Below are 18,038 nucleotides of genomic sequence, written 5' to 3' on the forward strand. Positions count from 1 at the left end.
TTCAGCTGCCCTCGCGGCAGCTCCACCGCTGCTCTCCGTTCCACCGGTGCCCAGTCACCGCTGGCCGACGGTGCCGAGTCTCACCGCGTGGCGATCTCGCCACTCTCCACCCTCTGCCCTGCGTGGCCTCACCCTGTCTTTATTCCCACACTCTCTTCCTGTCTCTTCCGGTTCTCTCCCTTAAGAGCTTACCCCTCTCTCTCCCACGTAACCTAACCCCTCCCCCCGTGACGTCATATCCGCGAGGCTGTTTACGCCCGCATTACACCACCCTCCCCCGTAGAGAAAATTCCAGCCGTCCTCGGCTGAACAACAACAACAACAAGTAATGCGAGCGAACACAACCATCATACATGCGAGGACAACGAAGCATACAATAAATATAACAATAACAACAAGAACACGAAAAGTATAAATCAACAAAACGTAAGGGACTTAGACCGCGTGCGGGTCGCCGGCCCGTCCCGGACGGGCGGCGGCCCCCCTGCAGACCGGGAACGCGACGGGGTTTTAAGAGCGACAGGATCAAGTCTTCCTGTCGCTATTGGAGGCCCGCCAACGTCCCGGTGCCGTATCCCTGAAGGCCCAGAGTCCGGGGTGTCCCGCAATCATGTCTGCGGCGGGGTCGGAAGGGCGGCAGGGCTCGGTGTCCCCGCAGCCGTGGTGGGCACACCCCGAGCAGAGTCCCCTGTCTCCTGCAGTGTCACGGCCGGCTTGTCTGTAAAAGGCAAGACAGGCGCTCTTGCAGGGTCAATAGGCACAGGCAAGGGTGCGTCGGCAGCAACAGACCCCGGCAAGGCAAAATCAGGAGATGATGCATCCGTTCGAGGGGCCACATATGGTTTCAAGCAAGACGTGTGTAAACGTAACAACGCCGAGATCCAAACCGAACGCGTGCAGACTGTGGGTTGGGAACCTCGATGAGGCGAACAGGCCCTTGCCATGGTTTATGTAATTTAGGAGAAGTCCCTGGCCGCACCTGTGGGCAATGCAGCCAGGCCATGTCCCCCACCTTCCAGGGGCACTCCCCCTTACAGCGTCGAGCGCACCGTTCGTTCCGGGCCTGGGCTTTGGCCGTAGCCATGCGGGCCCCTTCCCGCGCCTCAGTGACACGGCGAACGGTGTCCTGAATGTAATCAGGAAGAGGCTTAGTAGGTCCCCTCACTCCTGTTCCCAACTGCACATCCATCGGCGGCACGTTTTCGCGACCGTACATAAGGAAAAACGGTGAATATCCTGTAGCCGCATGCGGCGTCATCCGGTATGCCGAGAGTACCCCAGGGATATGCAAATCCCAATCTGATTGTTTTTCACTCACCGTGTGACACAGCTTGGCGGACAAAGTCCGATTTAGCCGTTCGACCATACCATCCGTCTGTGGGTGGTAGGGAGATGTCCGTATCTTTTTAGTTCCTAGAGCCGCGCACACTTCCCCCAACAATTTAGAAGAAAAATTTCGGCCTTGATCTGTGAGGAGCCTCTCCGGCGCCCCCTTGTCCATAACGTACCCAAATAGAAAGGCGTCTGTAATGGACGCCGCCGACTGGTCGGGCAAGGGCCAGGCCATCGGCCAGCGGGAGAGGTACTCCACCCCAACTAGCAAGTATTTATTACCTTTAGCGGATGGCGGGAAGGGTCCCAAAATATCTAACGCCACCAGTTCATTAACTCGAGACACCTGAATAGACTGTATCGGTGGCACATATGGGTGTTTAGGCGGCTTCCGCCGGGCACAATCGGGACACGCGCGAACGTTTTCGACGACATCTGTTGTCATGCCGTGCCAAAAGTAATCTCGCTGCAACGTCAATAGGGTCTTCTGCACCCCCAGATGTAAGAGCGTGTCGCAATGCAGAGTCCTAATCAATTCGTACCGCAAGGATGCCGGTACAACAAGACGCCAGCGTTCCTGTAACCTTCCCTCCACATCAGCAGACCATTGCGGAGAGCGGTTTCCGGCGTACCCCCCGAACCCGGTCCCCCACTCTCCTTCGCAGCCCGATTCCGTAAGGTCACCAATGAATCGTCCAGCATTTGTTCCCGAATCCACACAGCCCTTGGAAGATTCAAAACCCCATCAGCCGGTCCCGGCCCCATTGGAGCCTCAGGCACCTCGACCGCCAACGCAACAGGCTGAGGGGGATGCTGGATCGGCGCACACCTATGCGTCCCGGACGCGCACGCGCAAGGGGATCGCTGCGGCAACCTAGAGAGTGCGTCCGCATTCGCGTGACGCACCCCCTTCCGATGGTGAATTTGAAAGGAAAATTATTGCAGCGTGTCCAACCACCGCGCCAGCTGGCCGGATGGTTGGTCCACCTTGAGAGCATACTGCAAGGCCGCATGATCCGTGCACACAATAAACGAACGGCCGTAGAGATACGGTCGAAATTGGCGGAGAAAGTAAACAATAGCCAAAAGTTCTCGGCGAGTGACGCAGTAGCGGGTTTCTGCGGGAGACAAAACCCGGCTACCGTACGCCACCACGCGCTCCACACCGCCTTTGGACTGAGACAACACGGCCCCAATGCCCGTGTCACTCGCGTCCGTATCCAGAATGAAGGGGTGATCAAAATCTGGATAATCCAACGTCGGCGCCGTAGCCAACCAATCGCGCAGGCCTTGAAACGCCGCCTCTTCTGGCGGTCCCCAAGCAAATTTCCGTCCTTTACCCGTAAGGAGGTGCAAAGGCCTCGCGATCGTCGCAAAATTCGGAACAAACCTACGATAATATGAGGCAAACCCCAAAAACTGACGCACATCCACCACTGTGGCCGGGGTTGGCCAGTCACGGACGCACGCTGTCTTGTCCGGATCCGTGGCAACCCCATCCGCACTAACGATATGTCCCAAATAGCGCACGGACCGTTGCTGTAGGTGACATTTCTTAGGTTTAAATTTCAAATTAGCGGAACGCATCCTGGCGAACACCGCCTCCAACCTCAGTAAATGTTCGTCAAATGTGCGGCTGAAGACGATAATATCGTCTAAATATATCAGACATGTCTCCCACTGCAACCCCGTTAATACCAGTTCCATCAACCTCTGAAATGTGGTGGGGGCAGTATTCAACCCCATCGGAAGACAATTAAATTTAAATAACCCCTGCGGCGTATGGAAAGCAGTCTTTTCCCACGAGGACTCGTCGAGGGGAAGCTGCCAGAATCCCGAAGAGAGATCCAGCGTCGAAAAGAACTTCGCCCCCGACAAGGCATCAACGGAGTCGTCCATACGCGGCAGGGGGTACGCATCTGCCATGGACACTTTATTCAATTTCCGAAAATCCACACAAAATCGCAATTTCCCGTCTTTCTTTTTAACCAAGACAACAGGCGCGCCCCATGGGCTGTTAGATGGAGATATTATGTCCGCAGCCAACATGTCATCCACTGCCCCTCGAACATGATCTCGCTCCGCCGGACTCATCCGATGCGAGTTCAACCGAATAGGGGCAGCGTCCCCTATGTCAATATGATGGGAAAGCAATGAGGTGCGTCCCAAGTCCAAATCGTCTGAGCTAAACACGTCAGAATAACTCAACAATAACTTACGAAGCGCGCAACGTTGGTCCCCGGAAAGGGAAGGATTTTCCCCGCACAATTCGGCGATCCAGCGATTATCTGCGGCCCCAGGGCCCGAAACACCGGCAACCATGACCTGGCTGCCCAGATAATCCTGGGCCGTAAACGCCGTAGTGGCATGTGCCACAACCGTACCAGCTGGCACACACACGTTTTCGGTACTCCCATTAACCACATGCAAAAATAGCTGCTGGTCCGGCCGGACAATAGTTTGCGCCCCGACGAGCGCTGATCTGCCCGTTATGGTGGCGGACGGCGACAACAAAACCCCAAATGCTCCTTCACGACCAGGCACAGGTTTCTGATATCGCAACGGGATAAGCATCTGTGAGCCAGGTGGAATGTCAACAGATACCTCGGACAGCGCCTGCACCTGGCCGACCGGAGCAGGTCGCCCCCAGGGCGACGGCAGAAATGTAATTTTACGACCCCCCAGTAATTCAATACAGTTTTCATTAATTCTAATTAGAATGGGCATTTTGGCCAGAAAATAATTTCCCAACAAACAAGGAACCGCAAGGGACCTCGAAATTAACACAATTCCCGAGGCCGACACTCCCCCGATAGATATATTGGCGTCCACCTGGCCCACAATGCCCATACTACCCCCGTTCGCCGTGACGCAGGAATCGTAAACCGGACGCACGGCCTCTGGTGGGATGCCCAACAGATGGAAAATTACATCCGATATAATGGTCGCGGACGCCCCGGAGTCCACTAAAATACACACGTCAACACCCTGTATAGAACCAGGTACAGTGGACGAACCAGTAGCGGCCGCGACGACCCGCCGTGCCAATTTACGCCACTGCGTTACCGAGCGACATGGCCCAGTCGATGGTCTCCCGTTATTAACAACACCCGGATCGCGCGACAATGGTGATGAATGAGGTGTAAAGCCTTGCCGGGTGTCTGGTGCGCACCGACTTGCCTGTCCTGGAGGATCCTTCCTCGGCGCGTCCGCTGTTGAGGCCTCCTGCTGGGGCGGACCTGGGATACGGGCCCAGCAGTCCCTGGCGTAATGGCCCTTACGACCACAGCGGAAGCAGTCGATGTCATTGCGCCGCGCCGCAGGCCCCCCGTCCCGACGCTCCCGCGTCGGCGGCGCAGATCGTGGCCCAGGTCTATTGCGTGCCGACCACTGAGCAGAGGCGGCTGTCAGCTCCTGCGGACCCCCCCCGTCAGGAACGTACACCGCCTTCTTGGGATCCCAACCCACGGCACCTCCCTCGATGATGGGCCCACCCATCCACGCCGTGACTTGCTTCCAGCGGCGTAGATTGAACTGGGCATCCAGACATTTAGCGGCCGCCCGGGATGTCAGCTTTTCATGGCCACACACCGGCATAGGGATCCCCAAATCCCGGGACAGCTCGAGCATTTTTCCCAAAATGAGGGGCTCGAGTAGGTCAGGCTCCGTCTCCGGGTATGCGGCCATGGCTAACTCCAAGACAGCACCCCTGTATGCCACAGGCGACTCCTCGGGTGCTCGCTGGCGTTGAACAAACCGGCGATGAGCATCATCCGGTGGCTCGTATGCATCTGCCATCTCGTCGAAAACTCCTCTCAACGTTTTCTTCTTCTCGGCCTTTATAGAACGGAAGAATCGCACCGACTCGTCGTCGAGAAGAGTTGGTAGAACCTCCAATGCCTAAGCGTCAGTCCACCTGGCGGAGCGCACCGCCGCCAAAAATCTGCAGGCGAAAGCACTCCAATCGCCACCGATGGGGAATTCTTTAACGGTTGTCAGATGACGACTGCGACTCCTTGTTGCGCCGTCCTCAGCAGATGACTCATCACGCGGCATATTCAAAATGGCGTCGCATCGCAACGTGTCCAAGATGGCGGCTCCCCGCCGCGGAGAGCGCAAGATGGCGGCTTCCCGCCGTTCTTCCCCTGCCACGCCTAAGATGGCGTCTTCGTGCCGCGTGGCAGATGTCGCTGACAGCGTGGCAAGGCGGCGGCCTGCAGATCACCATCGGCCCTCCCCGACGCCGTCCTCGGCGTGACGAGCTAGCACAATTGCGCCAGCACGATTTTCAAGGTCTCCAGCTGCGCCGCCATCTGTCTCCATCGTAAGTCCGCGTCCTCCGGCGCGGACGGGTCCACCGACGCGGCGACATCTTGTACTCCCGGACCCGTACTCGTTCCCGCACGGATCTCCTCCTCCATCGCAGGCAGGTCCACCGCCTGAGGAAGGTCGTCATCGTCGGATGATGTAGCAGATGATGGCGCAGGAATATTCTTTCTTCTGAGCTGTTTTGACATGCCGTTTCACTTCTGACACCAGTGTAATAAAGGACTCTTCCACTGTGTCTGTCTCCGTTGTCCTTTATTTGGGCGTCCCACACGGCCCTCGCTCAGAGCCTCCCCGCTTGGCAGCTCGACAGCTGCCGTCGCTCCCGTAGCCTTTCTCCACTCCGATGCAGCTCCGCTGCAGGCTTTCTTGTGCAGTCTTTCAGCTGCCCTCGCGGCAGCTCCACCGCTGCTCTCTGTTCCACCCGTGCCCGGTCACCGCTGGCCGACGGTGCCGAGTCTCACCGCGTGGTGATCTCGCCACTCTCCACCCTCTGCCCTGCGTGGCCTCACCCTGTCTTTATTCCCACACTCTCTTCCCGTCTCTTCCGGTTCTCTCCCTTAAGAGCTTACCCCTCTCTCTCCCACGTGACCTAACCCCTCCCCCCGTGACGTCATATCCGCGAGGCTGTTTACGCCCGCATTACACTTATACAAACCTGAGGACCCGAGTTCGACATCATTGACAACTGCATTCAAGGAGGTGTAATAAAAGACTTGACCACGATGTCTGGCTCAGTGTCCTTTATTTGGTTCGTACTGTATTCCCACACGGCTGTCTCTACTCGTTCAGTTTCCACGGTGCTGACTCCGCTGTCGCTCCAGTCCACAACAGCAGCCCCGCTGCTGTTACTCTCACACAGCCCCTTTTGGCTGTACTCGCTGCAGCTCCTCTCTCCTTCGTCCACTCCGCAGCTCTGACAGCCTCGTGCTGTCTCTCTCTCTTCGTCGCTCCTGCCACTCCTGGCAGCCACACCGCTGCCTCTAACACACAGCCCTTCTGGCTGTCTTCTCTGTAGCTCCACACCATCCTGTAGCTTCCTCCTGTCCTCGGGGTTGGCTCCCGCTGGCCGACGGTGCCCCCTCTTCTCACTCACCCGCGTGGCCTTACTCTTTTCCATTCACACCCCGACTGACTTCCCCTTCCGGTTTACCCGCTTAAGGAGCCGAACCTTCCACCCACGTCACGTGACTCCACCCCCCGTGACGTCACATCCGGAAGGTCGCTTACGCCCGCATTACAGAGGTAAAAAAACTTCTGCCTTTGGGTTAAGTGAATGCAGTCCACAAATAATAATAAAAAGTTATAACCAGTAATAAGTGAGTTCTGCACAGAGCTTAGATAGTACTCGCTACTACCTCTACGCCCGGGGTGTCCAAACTTTTTGCAAAGAGGGCCAAATTTCATAAAGTGAAGATGCCCGGGGGCCAATAGTTCCTTCTGACATTTTTTTCACCACAAAAGTTACATGAAAATACACACTGTTATAAAACAATTTTCATTGTCACAATTACCTTTATTTTTCAAATGACAATGTAACCAAATGTAAGCCACTCAGGCAGACGTGAACAACTCTAAAAACGCAATTCTGCCTTTCATTCAGTCAGATAACATTGAACAAACTGTATAGAATACCTTAAATTTCCATGAGTTAAATATCTTTGCCTCATGAACATTTTAAACAGGAGTTATAAGTAATGCAAAGTGGTCTGTTTACATTAAACTTTAAAACAAGTGAATTTTGCCCTTGTTTTTTACAAGATCTTTCAGAAAGCAATAGTTTGTGTCACATCTACAGGTACATGACATCACCAGTTATAACCAAATATTATTCAAGAGTTTAATAAAACAAGTGCCATAAGTCCAAGTGCATTATTGTGCTTTAGGCTTTTCACTGTTAATAGTGACAGATGTTACCGTTCAAAACACAATTTCAGATTGATCAAGGAACAGCCACCTCACATTACGTCACCGTAGAAATGATTCGAGAGGGGTTCGCGGCACGGATGCAGAGCCAGATAGCATTAGAATGGTGCTGCAACCGTGTGGTGAAAGGAGGAATTACATCTTTAAAGTGTTATGATGTATTTATTCTGACAGAGCTAGCGAGCCATAAATAATACATTATAAGACCGGAGCTGCGGGCCGTATGAAATCTAGAGCAGGCATGTCGAAAGTCCAGCCCGCGGGCCAATTACGGCCCGCGGGCCGGAATTTGAACATGCCTGCTCAACGCTAAGGGGCCGGGTTATCTTCTTTGATTGAGGGCAAAATCACTTTAAATGTCAACATTTCACATTGTCCCTATGGAACGATTAAAAAATAAAAGGAAATGTTCGATCATTTATTTCATACACATTACGAAATAAAAGTGGTGGAAAATATCAATTATACATGAAATAGCATTACTATATATACATATTGCTAAGCTGTTGACATGGCACTGTGATTTGCCTCTCGTACTTATGTAGTGTCTTCTTGGTTCTTTCGGTAAAGTCAAGTAGAAGGAAAATAATAAAATAATAAAAATAAAACATAATAAAATAATTGTCACAACGTTTCGGCCACAACGCAAGCAGCCGTCTTCAGGTGGAGAACAGGTCTGTCGAGAAGGCAGAGTCTGAATGGCACGCCCCAGGCTTGGAGCGACTATTTATGCTGGGATGGAGGGGCGAATAGCGTCTTGACAAAATAATTTGCATATCAAGAGGAATTTAGCATATTTATGGGAAATGCAGATATGTGATTAGTACTACTTGTGAAATGCGTAGGAGGTTTGGCGAGGGGTTTAAAGTCATTATGCCCATGCATTATGCAGGATTAGCAGTATCAAAGGGAGGGAGTAAGGTTAGAATTAATAAAGGGAAGGAATGTTAATAATATGGCGCCGCAGCAACTAATATGCTTATAAACTATACATTGTAATATAACAATATGTATTATTCTACCCACCCAACTGTATACCACACTGCGATATATTCACTATAAAATTACGATACTATATATTACCTTATACATTGTATTAAACATTACACTTTAATACTATTTATTATTATACAATATGCTATACACTATACCATTGACCGTCGCGTGAAAGGTACTAAGAGGAAGCAACGAAATATGTCAATGGGAGAGTGGTGGTAGGAAGCTTGCAGCGGAGCAAAGAATCCATTCCCTGCGGAGTGGTTATCAAGAGGAATTTAGCATATTTATGGGAAATGCAGATATGCGATTAGTACTACTTGTGAAATGCGTAGAAGGTTTGGCGAGGGGGTTAAAGTCATTATGCCCATGCATTATGCAGGATTAGCAGTATCAAAGGGAGGGAGTAAGGTTAAAATTAATAAAGGGAAGGAATATTAATAATATGGCGCCGCAGCAACTAATATGCTTATAGACTATACATTGTAATATTACACTATGTATTATTCTACCCACCCAACTGTATACCACACTGCTGTATATTCACTATACAATTACGATACTATATATTACCTTATACATTGTATTAACCATTACATTTTAATACTATTTATTATTATACAATATGCTATACACTATACCATTGACCGTCGCGTGAAAGGTACTAAGAGGAAGCAACGAAATATGTCCTCTTAGTACCTTTCACGCGACGGTCAATGGTATAGTGTATAGCATATTGTATAATAATAAATAGTATTAAAATGTAATGGTTAATACAATGTATAAGGTGTGGTGTCTTGGTGTGGTCTGGAACTGTTTTTGCTGCCTTGCTCAAGCTTCGGAATTTGTGTAATTATGCAATTTGAAATTAAATACTGTTTATCTATTTTATGTATTCATGTTTAATGATGTTGTTACTTTTCCTGTACTTTGCACTCCTATCGGTGTTTTTCTATTGTTTGTTGTAGCTTTCTGACCCGCCCCCACTGGACATCTGTGGGAAAGACAATCTCATCGGATTTCTCCAGGATAAATACATATTCTGATTCGGAAGTGGTATCTGGGCCTGTCAATAACCTCCCTACGTGCTTGGTAATTAAAAAATAAATTGCATTACAACTTGCCATTTACTTACATTGGTTTTGTTTTTACGATTGTGTCAAACATTGACCAAGTAAAATAAAATTGGGCGGAGCCAAGCCGCGCCTTCCTTCTCGAACCCACCAGCGTGTTCCAGGGGCCTCCCTATGAGGTCTCCCGTGATCCTTGCCCCAGTTCCTCCGCCCTGCCGGCAAACCCGTGTATATGCGTTAAGTGTCCACTTGCAGTTGCAGCTGCTGTACAGCAGGTAGTGCTGTGTCACTACAGAAGTATTAAAATCTTCTGAAACTATGGTGACTAAGACAAATGTAATGAGCGCCTTCCGCGACACGTCGTGGAGAGGGTACTCTTCTTTATTCCACGTACGGGCACAGCACAGGCCAACGTTATCGGCTTCCTCTCCAAGTACACACTTAGATATTGGATATTAACGTTCTACAGACTACACACACGGTTGATCACACGGCGGGATCCGCCCGTCTGCTCCCGTCCTCTCCCGGTCTCGCCGCTGGCTGACGGTGAAACTCCACAGGAGATCTGCCACGTGGCCAAACGACGGAGAGAGATGACGGCAAGCAGCAACGCAGTCTGGACCCAAGACTACACACCGACCCTGAGTCCTCCTCCGCTTATATTGCCGCAGGCGCGGCTAAGCTCCACCTCCAGCCATGCCCTGTCGTGGAACTTTCCAGTTGGTTCTCAGAGTTTCTCAGCCGGCCCTGCCCTTCACCTTTGGCCTAGATACCTCTACCTTTGGGCGATTGGATAATGTTTATAATGGTGCCTGTACCCATGCTTCCCTTTTGCAACCAGTAGATGTCACTATCCCATTACAAAAGTAAATGTTCGATCATTAATTTCATACACATTACAAAATGAAAGTGGTGGACTCTAACAATTACAGTGAGTGAAAAAAGTATTTAATCCCCTGCTGATTTTGTACGTTTGCCCACTGACGAAGAAATGATCAGTCTGTTCAAATAAACCAGGGGTGTCCAAACTTTTTGCAAAGAGGGCCACATTTGATAAAGTGAAAATGCCCGGGGGCCAATAGTTCCTTTTGCGATTGTTTTAACCACAAAAGTTACGTGGAAATACACACCGTTGTAAAACAATTTTCATTGTCACAATTACCTTTATTTTTCAAATGACAATGTAACCAAATATAAGCCACTCAGGCAGACGGGAACAACTCTAAAAACGCAATTCTGCCTTTCATTCAGTCAGATAACATTGAACAAACTGTATAGAATACCTTAAATTTCCATGAGTTTTATGATATATTTATTCTGACAGAGCTAGCGAGCCATAAATAACACGTTATAAGACCAAAGCTGCGGGCCGAATGAAATCTGCCGCGGGCCGTGATTGGCCCGCGGGCCGGACTTTGGACATGCCTGAAATAAACCTACCATTAAAATTATAGACTGATCATTTCTTTGTCAGTGGGCAAACGTACAAAATCAACAGGGGATCAAATACTGTTTTCCCTCACTCTGTACATGAAATAAGAGTACTATATATAATTATTGGTAAGCTGTTGATATGGCACAGTGATTCGCATCCCGTACTTATATACACGTGGCAAACAGGTAAGAGTACTTTACATAGGGCAGAAGGAGCAGAATATTAGCGCTGGACACAACTGCATTTGCAAATGTGATTTGTAAATGTCATCCTCACCCACGTCGTATCGAAAATGTTAATGTGCAATTTTATTGAGGGGCTGTGTGGTGTCTTGGTATGGTCTGGAACTGTTTTTGCTGCCTTGCTCAAGCTTAGGAATTTGTGTAATTATGCAATTTGAACTTGAATACTGTTTATTTATTTTATGTATTCATATTTAATTATTTTGTTACTTTTCCTATACTTTTCACTCCTATCCGTGTTTTATATTGTTTGTTGTAGCTTTCTGACCCGCCCTTTTTGGACATCTGTGAGAAAGAAATTAATAGCTCATCGGATTTCTCCAGGATAAATAACTATTCTGATTCTATCTTGACTTGACGCTTTCGTGACTGCAGGAATCCATACTCTTTGGTTCTTTCGGTAAAGTCACGTAGGTATAAAATAAAATAAATCACAACGTTTTGGGCGCAACACAAGCGTCCGTCATCAGGTGGGTAAGCATGGTCTGTTGCTGAGGCAGACTGTTTTAAAGGGTTTGAAATGGGTGTAGCCCAAGGGTTATAAAGAAGTGGCCGGGGATTTAGTGATGTTAATGTGAGAAATTAGCATGTAACTGGAAGATAGGAGAACGTGTGTTGCGCCCGAAACGTCGTGATTTAATACCTACGTGACTTTTCCGAAAGAACCAAAGAGTACAGTAGAACCTCGGAGATCGAACGCACCAGAACTCGAACAAATTGGTGTTCGAACGATATTTCCGAACATTTTTTGCCCCGGAAACCGACGAAATTCGGAGGTCGAATGGGCAATCCCGACTTGAAAGAACCTGTACGGCTGAGACGCGTATGGCCAGCGTGTGCATGACGCTTGTCCAGACACAGGTTTTACCGTTTGATAACCTCTTTAGATATGTTTTTAGTCAGAAAGAGCTCAAGTGACTCACAGTTAGTGGCAGAAGAGAGGCACAAAAGAGAAAGAACCCCAGAAGGGCAGTTAACCGACGTTATTATGAAAGGGGACTCCCCTTCCAAACAATAACACCACCACCTCCTCCTTACCACCACCTTCCACTCAAGCTATCAACTCTCCTTACTACAAGTAAAGTGAAGTTCAATGTTCATTTATTTCATTTATTCCATATATTTATTCATTTATTCCATATATTTATTGTGTTTTTTTGTTTGATTTTATGCATGTAATTACTTTAAAATTCGTGTAAAAATGCATTATAATGAGATATTTATTGTGTCTGGAACCAACTAATGTAATTTACATTAATTCTTATGCGGAAAATTAATTCGTTGTTCGAACAAATCGGTGTTCGAATGGCCTTCTGTAACGAATTAAGTTCGATCTCCGGGGTACCACTGTATTCTGATTCTGAAGTGGTGTCTGGACCTGTCAATACCCTCCCTATTGTGCTGGTTAAGCTGGGTCGAACATCTCCACATCCATTAAATTAAAAGAATGCTTTACAAATTGGCATTTACTTACATTGGTTTTGTTTTTACAATTGTGTCAAACATTAAATAAAAAGCCAGAGCACTTCCGTGGAGAACGTATCCATAATCATATATATGTAGTGACATAAGAAGGGAGGGGCTGCTGGGGGCTCTGGGACCCTGGGAGAGCCAGGCGCTTAAGCCTATTGGCACCAGGCGCTGGGTTCCCAGGCGGGTCCAGACGCTTAAGCCTCTTGGCGCCAGGCGTTGGGTTCCCAGGCGCTTAAGCCTCTTGGCGCCGCCAACGGGGGGGGGGGGGGGGGGGGTTGTGTGTGCTCTGTGGGATGTCTGGTGGCGCACACGGCCCCACCCCTCGTTGGACTAGGCATGAAAGGGGAGCTCCCTGGACGATCAGGGCGAGTTGTAACTCAAGACCCAAGACCCACGACCAGCCATCTGAAGACCCTGGGATGTTGTGAGAAAGAGTGGTGGGACTCTGGAACTCCCGACTCTACGATCTTGTGAGGGCGAGTTCCAGAGCGTAGCCAGAGTAGAGTATCTAGGCTGTGTACCTAGGCTGTGTACCTAGGCTGTAACAGAGTATCAGGAGTGTTGGAGAGTTGGAGAGTTGGAGAGTTGGAGTGTTGGATTGTAATAAAGAAGTTACCTCTACAAGTGTCTCCGGAACCCGTTACACATATGACATTCACGGTATGGGTATGCGTTGAAGTCGTTACATATATTCAATTATCATATCAAAATAAAAAAAATGGTATCAGTGAGACCATCACCTATATTAACACTAATAACAAGCAATGTTTTGTAAGCATAAAATCGTGCAATTTGTTGACTTTTAACAATGTAAATGTGTATATTTGTAGTGGTGATACGCGCTGGGTGTATATGTCGTGTGCCAGCGCGTATGTACGGGTGTGTGTGTGGTGACGCGCGCTGACGGGGAGGAGCAGGCGTCAGTGCGCGGGTGGGGGTAGTGCTGCTGATTGGCTGTGTGCCGGTGACGCGCCCAGAGGGAGTGATCGGGTAGCAGCGCGGTGTGATTGGTCGGGGAGTGGAAACACGCGCTGAGCGGAACCGGATCGTAGGGATAGCGCGTGGGGATTGGGTAACTGAGGAGCGGTGCCGACGTTGAGGTCCGCATCCGCTCCGTCTCCCGGGAAGAAGGGGTATATAAGGTGATGCACAGAGGAGCAGGGGAGAAGTGGAACCATCTAAGAATGAAGACAAAGGTGCAGAGATAGAGCCCGGAGAGGAGAGTAATGGAGAGTAGAGGAGAGTAAGGTATAAGTGTGTAGCCAGCGAGAGAGAACGGTCTACACGAGCTGAGTAATGTATAGTGTGTAGCCAGCGAGAGAGAACGGTCTACACGAGCTGAGTAATGTATAGTGTGTAGCCAGCGAGAGAGAACGGTCTACACGAGCTGAGTAATGTATAGTGTGTAGCCAGCGAGAGAGAACGGTCTACACGAGCTGAGTAATGTATAGTGTGTAGCCAGCGAGAGAGAACGGTCTACACGAGCTGAGTAATGTATAGTGTGTAGCCAGCGAGAGAGAACGGTCTACACGAGCCGAGTATGCATACGGTGTAGCCAGCGAGAGAGGAAGGTCTACACGAGCCGAGTATGCATACGGTGTAGCCAGAGAGAGAGATGCAAAGTCTACACGAGGCGAGTGGAGAGTGTAGCAGAGGCGCAGAGTCTACACGAGGCGAGAGAGGAGTGTAGCCGAGGCGCGGAGTCTACACGAGGCACAGAGAGCCGGCAGCACAGAATCCAGAGTCAAGAGAAGCGCATTGTGAAGAAGAGAGGCCACGCGTTGTATTGTTACAAGTCAAGATTTAATAAAAGAAGTGTGTTCCCGTCAAGGAGTTTCCTGCCGTCATTTTCCAATACTTCATCTGGCGTCAGAAGTGAAACGGGCTTCCAAGTATGGAGACGAGGAAGACCCGTAGGACCCACGGGATTGACCGCGAGGAAGACCTGGACGACTCGGGGCCGCTGGTGGCGGGGGGTGAGGAAGAGGACTTGCCCACGCTGCAGGGTCCGTCGACGGCGCCGGCCGAGCGACCGGGGACAGACGCCGGGCTTCGTGAGGCGCACTCCCGACTGGCGGAGCTGCTGCTCGCCGCCGCGTCCATCTTGGCGGAGATCAGCTCGTCGGGAGGAGCGGGGACGGTGGGGGACATTTTACAAGGTCGCCCCGCAGTTTCCCGCCAAAACGAATGGGGGATTCCCGCCATTGCGCCTGGGCCTACTTTTGGCGGGAACGGCGAGCGCCACGTGGTGGTGGGTTCCCAAGCGCGCGCATCGACGTCATCAGCGCGCGAGGGGGTCCGCCATCTTACGTCTGCTGCTGGAGCCGCCATCTTAGACACCGACGGACAGGCGGAGAGGAACCACGAGGCGGATGACTTCATTTTTCAGCAGCGCCTGCCCACGTTGTCAGCCTTCAAGGTGGAAGGCGGAGACTGGGGCCAATTTCAGCGAAGGTTTTTGGCGCATCAAGAGATGTCAGCGTGGTCCGATGCTACGGCGCTGCGGGCATTGCCCGCCATGCTGGACGACGATGCGCTCGCGGCCTTCAGGGCTGCACGGAAGTCGGACCGCTCCACGCTGAAGGATGCGCTGGGTTTGTTGGCCAGGGTCTACGGGCCTCCCTCTACGTGCCGCCATCAGTTCTACGCAAGACGGAAAGCGGCCACGGAGACCGCGCTGGCCTATCGCACGGCGTTGCTGGCTCTTGCTGATGCTGCGTTCCCTCGGATGGACGAGGAGGGCCAAGACGCGATGGTTTTGGAGCAGCTGCTCAAGTTGGCGCAGGACCTGGGGGTCCCTATCAACACAGCTGACGAGATTGATATTTCTTCTTTGAGAGTCGCCACGAGTATTCAAGCGCACGAGGCCCTGCAACGGAAGCAAGGCGTTGGTTGCAACGCTGCTGTCGTCGCAGCCCCGGGTTTGGTGGTCGCCGAACCCCAAGTCGTCAGCCCACGAGAGGAGGCGTTCGCCACGGGACGACCAGGGGACTGGAGGCCGGGGGCCCGGTCGCCTCTGCGATCGGGCCGAAAGTCGGAGCAACCAAGATCTACTCCGACCCTCGTCACGTGCTATATCTGCGGCCTCCAGGGCCACGTGGCGTCCGGGTGCCGCGCTCCGCGGCAGCGCGCCATGGGAGCTCGGCTGGACGACGACCGAGAGCCCAAGTCATCTCTACAATCCCCGGCAAGTCGCGGCACCTCACACGCTCGGCCTGTTTATTCGGCACACATGGGACGCCGCGTTGCGGCGGAGGAGGGCCGGTTAAGGTTCGGGGATTCGGTTCGGCGAGGGGGGTTCGGCCGGGACCAGGGAGACATTGAATGGGCGGAATTGGGGCATAGAATTGTGGCTGCTTCGGCGGGTTCGTCCGTTGTTACGGGATCTATTGATGCGGTTGAGATTAGGGTGTTAGTGGACACGGGGGCATCGGCAACTATTATATCGGACCTCATTTATAATATTCTTCCGGTCCAATGTCGTCCGCTGCTTCCAGTGGATGTGCCATTTTACGCCGCTAATGGGGGATCGTTGGGCATTATCGGTCAGGTTAGGGCGTCCATTTGCATTGGAGATATCAAATTGTCGGGACCCGTTTTCGTTTCGTCTTCTTTGGCAGTTCCGTGTCTTTTGGGCACTGACTTTTTGGCTAAAATGCCCATTAAAATTCTTATCGATCAACGATGCATTGAACTGCCATCGGGTCGCCGGATTTCATTTTGACGGGCCCTACTGACATTCGGACGGCGTGCGCTACGATACAAGCGGTGGCGACGCAGACAGTGCAAGTGCCCCCGGGTTCACAGATGTTGATTCCCCTCCGGTTGCGGAAACCATGGGTGAAGGAGGCTTCGGGACAGAGTATGCTTTTGGGTCCTTCTAACAAGGCTGTCGGGGGTCTTGATTTATCGGTGGCTCACACTTTGGTGCGGGCTGACAGGGATCCGTTTGTGATGGTTTTGAACGCGGGGACGCGACCAGCTGTCATTCCGCAGGGCACCGTGCTGGCTCACGCGGCGCAGGTCCCTGGGGATGATGGGTTGGTTGCGCAGGTGGGCTCGAGCCCCGCGCGGAACGTTGAGCCAAGGGAAGACCTTGAGTGGGTCCATTCGTTATGTGCCGCCTCGGACGATTTGTCGGCGGCGCAGTTGGGTGCGCTGCGCGAGTTGCTCATTGAATTCTCTGATGTATTCAGTAAACATAAGTATGACATTGGGTGCACGGATTTGTTGCACCATCACATTGAAACGGGCGATGCGGCGCCGGTCAGGCTAAATCCCTTCCGACTGAGTCCCGTGGAGAAGGAACATGTTCAGTCGGCTGTTAACGATATGCTAGAAGCCGATATTATTTCGCCCTCCTCTAGCCCGTGGGGAGCGCCTATTGTGCTGGTTAAGAAGCAGGACGGGTCCCTGCGATTCTGCGTTGATTTCCGTCGCCTGAATAAGATCTCTGTGGCTGACGCGTATCCGCTCCCCAGGATGGATGAGTCCCTCGATGCATTGTCTGGTGCGCGATATTTTTCGACTCTTGATTTGTTATCGGGGTTTTGGCAGTTGCCGCTCGACGAAGAGTCGAAACCTAAGACAGCATTTCGGACTCCAGGGGGGCTGTTCCAGTTTAACCGGTTACCCATGGGACTTCACTCCTCTCCAGCGACGTTTCAGCGACTTATGGAGCTGGTTTTGTCGGGCTTGCAGTGGGATACATGCTTGATTTATATGGACGATGTCATTGTTTTCAGTAAAACGTTTGAGGAACACCTCCGGCGATTGAGAGGGGTGTTCTTGCGAATGCGATCGGCTAAGTTGAAATTTAAACCGGCCAAATGTCACCTCCTTCGTAGGTCCGTTAGATACTTGGGTCACATTGTCGATTCTTCGGGGATCTCCACCGATCCCGCGAAGACGGATTGTGTCGGTTCGTGGCCGACACCTACGTCCGTTTCCGACGTGCGTAGTTTCATCGGGTTTGCTTCTTATTATCGGCGGTTCGTTGAGCACTCCGCCACTATTGCAAAACCCTTGCACGCTCTAACGGCGAAGGGAGTGAAGTTCAAATGGGGACCGGAGGAGGAGGCCGCATTTCGCTCCCTCCGGGACGCCTTGGTGGGTGCCCCACCCTTGTGTTATCCCGATTTTGCCAGTCCCTTTTTGCTGGACACGGATGCTAGCAACACGGGCATTGGGGGGGTGCTATCCCAAGTCGTTGGGGGTGTCGAAAGAGTTGTCGCC

This window comes from Lampetra planeri, chromosome 36 (assembly GCF_965212315.1).
Source record: "Lampetra planeri chromosome 36, kcLamPlan1.2.h2, whole genome shotgun sequence".
NCBI classification, from domain to species: domain Eukaryota; kingdom Metazoa; phylum Chordata; class Hyperoartia; order Petromyzontiformes; family Petromyzontidae; genus Lampetra; species Lampetra planeri.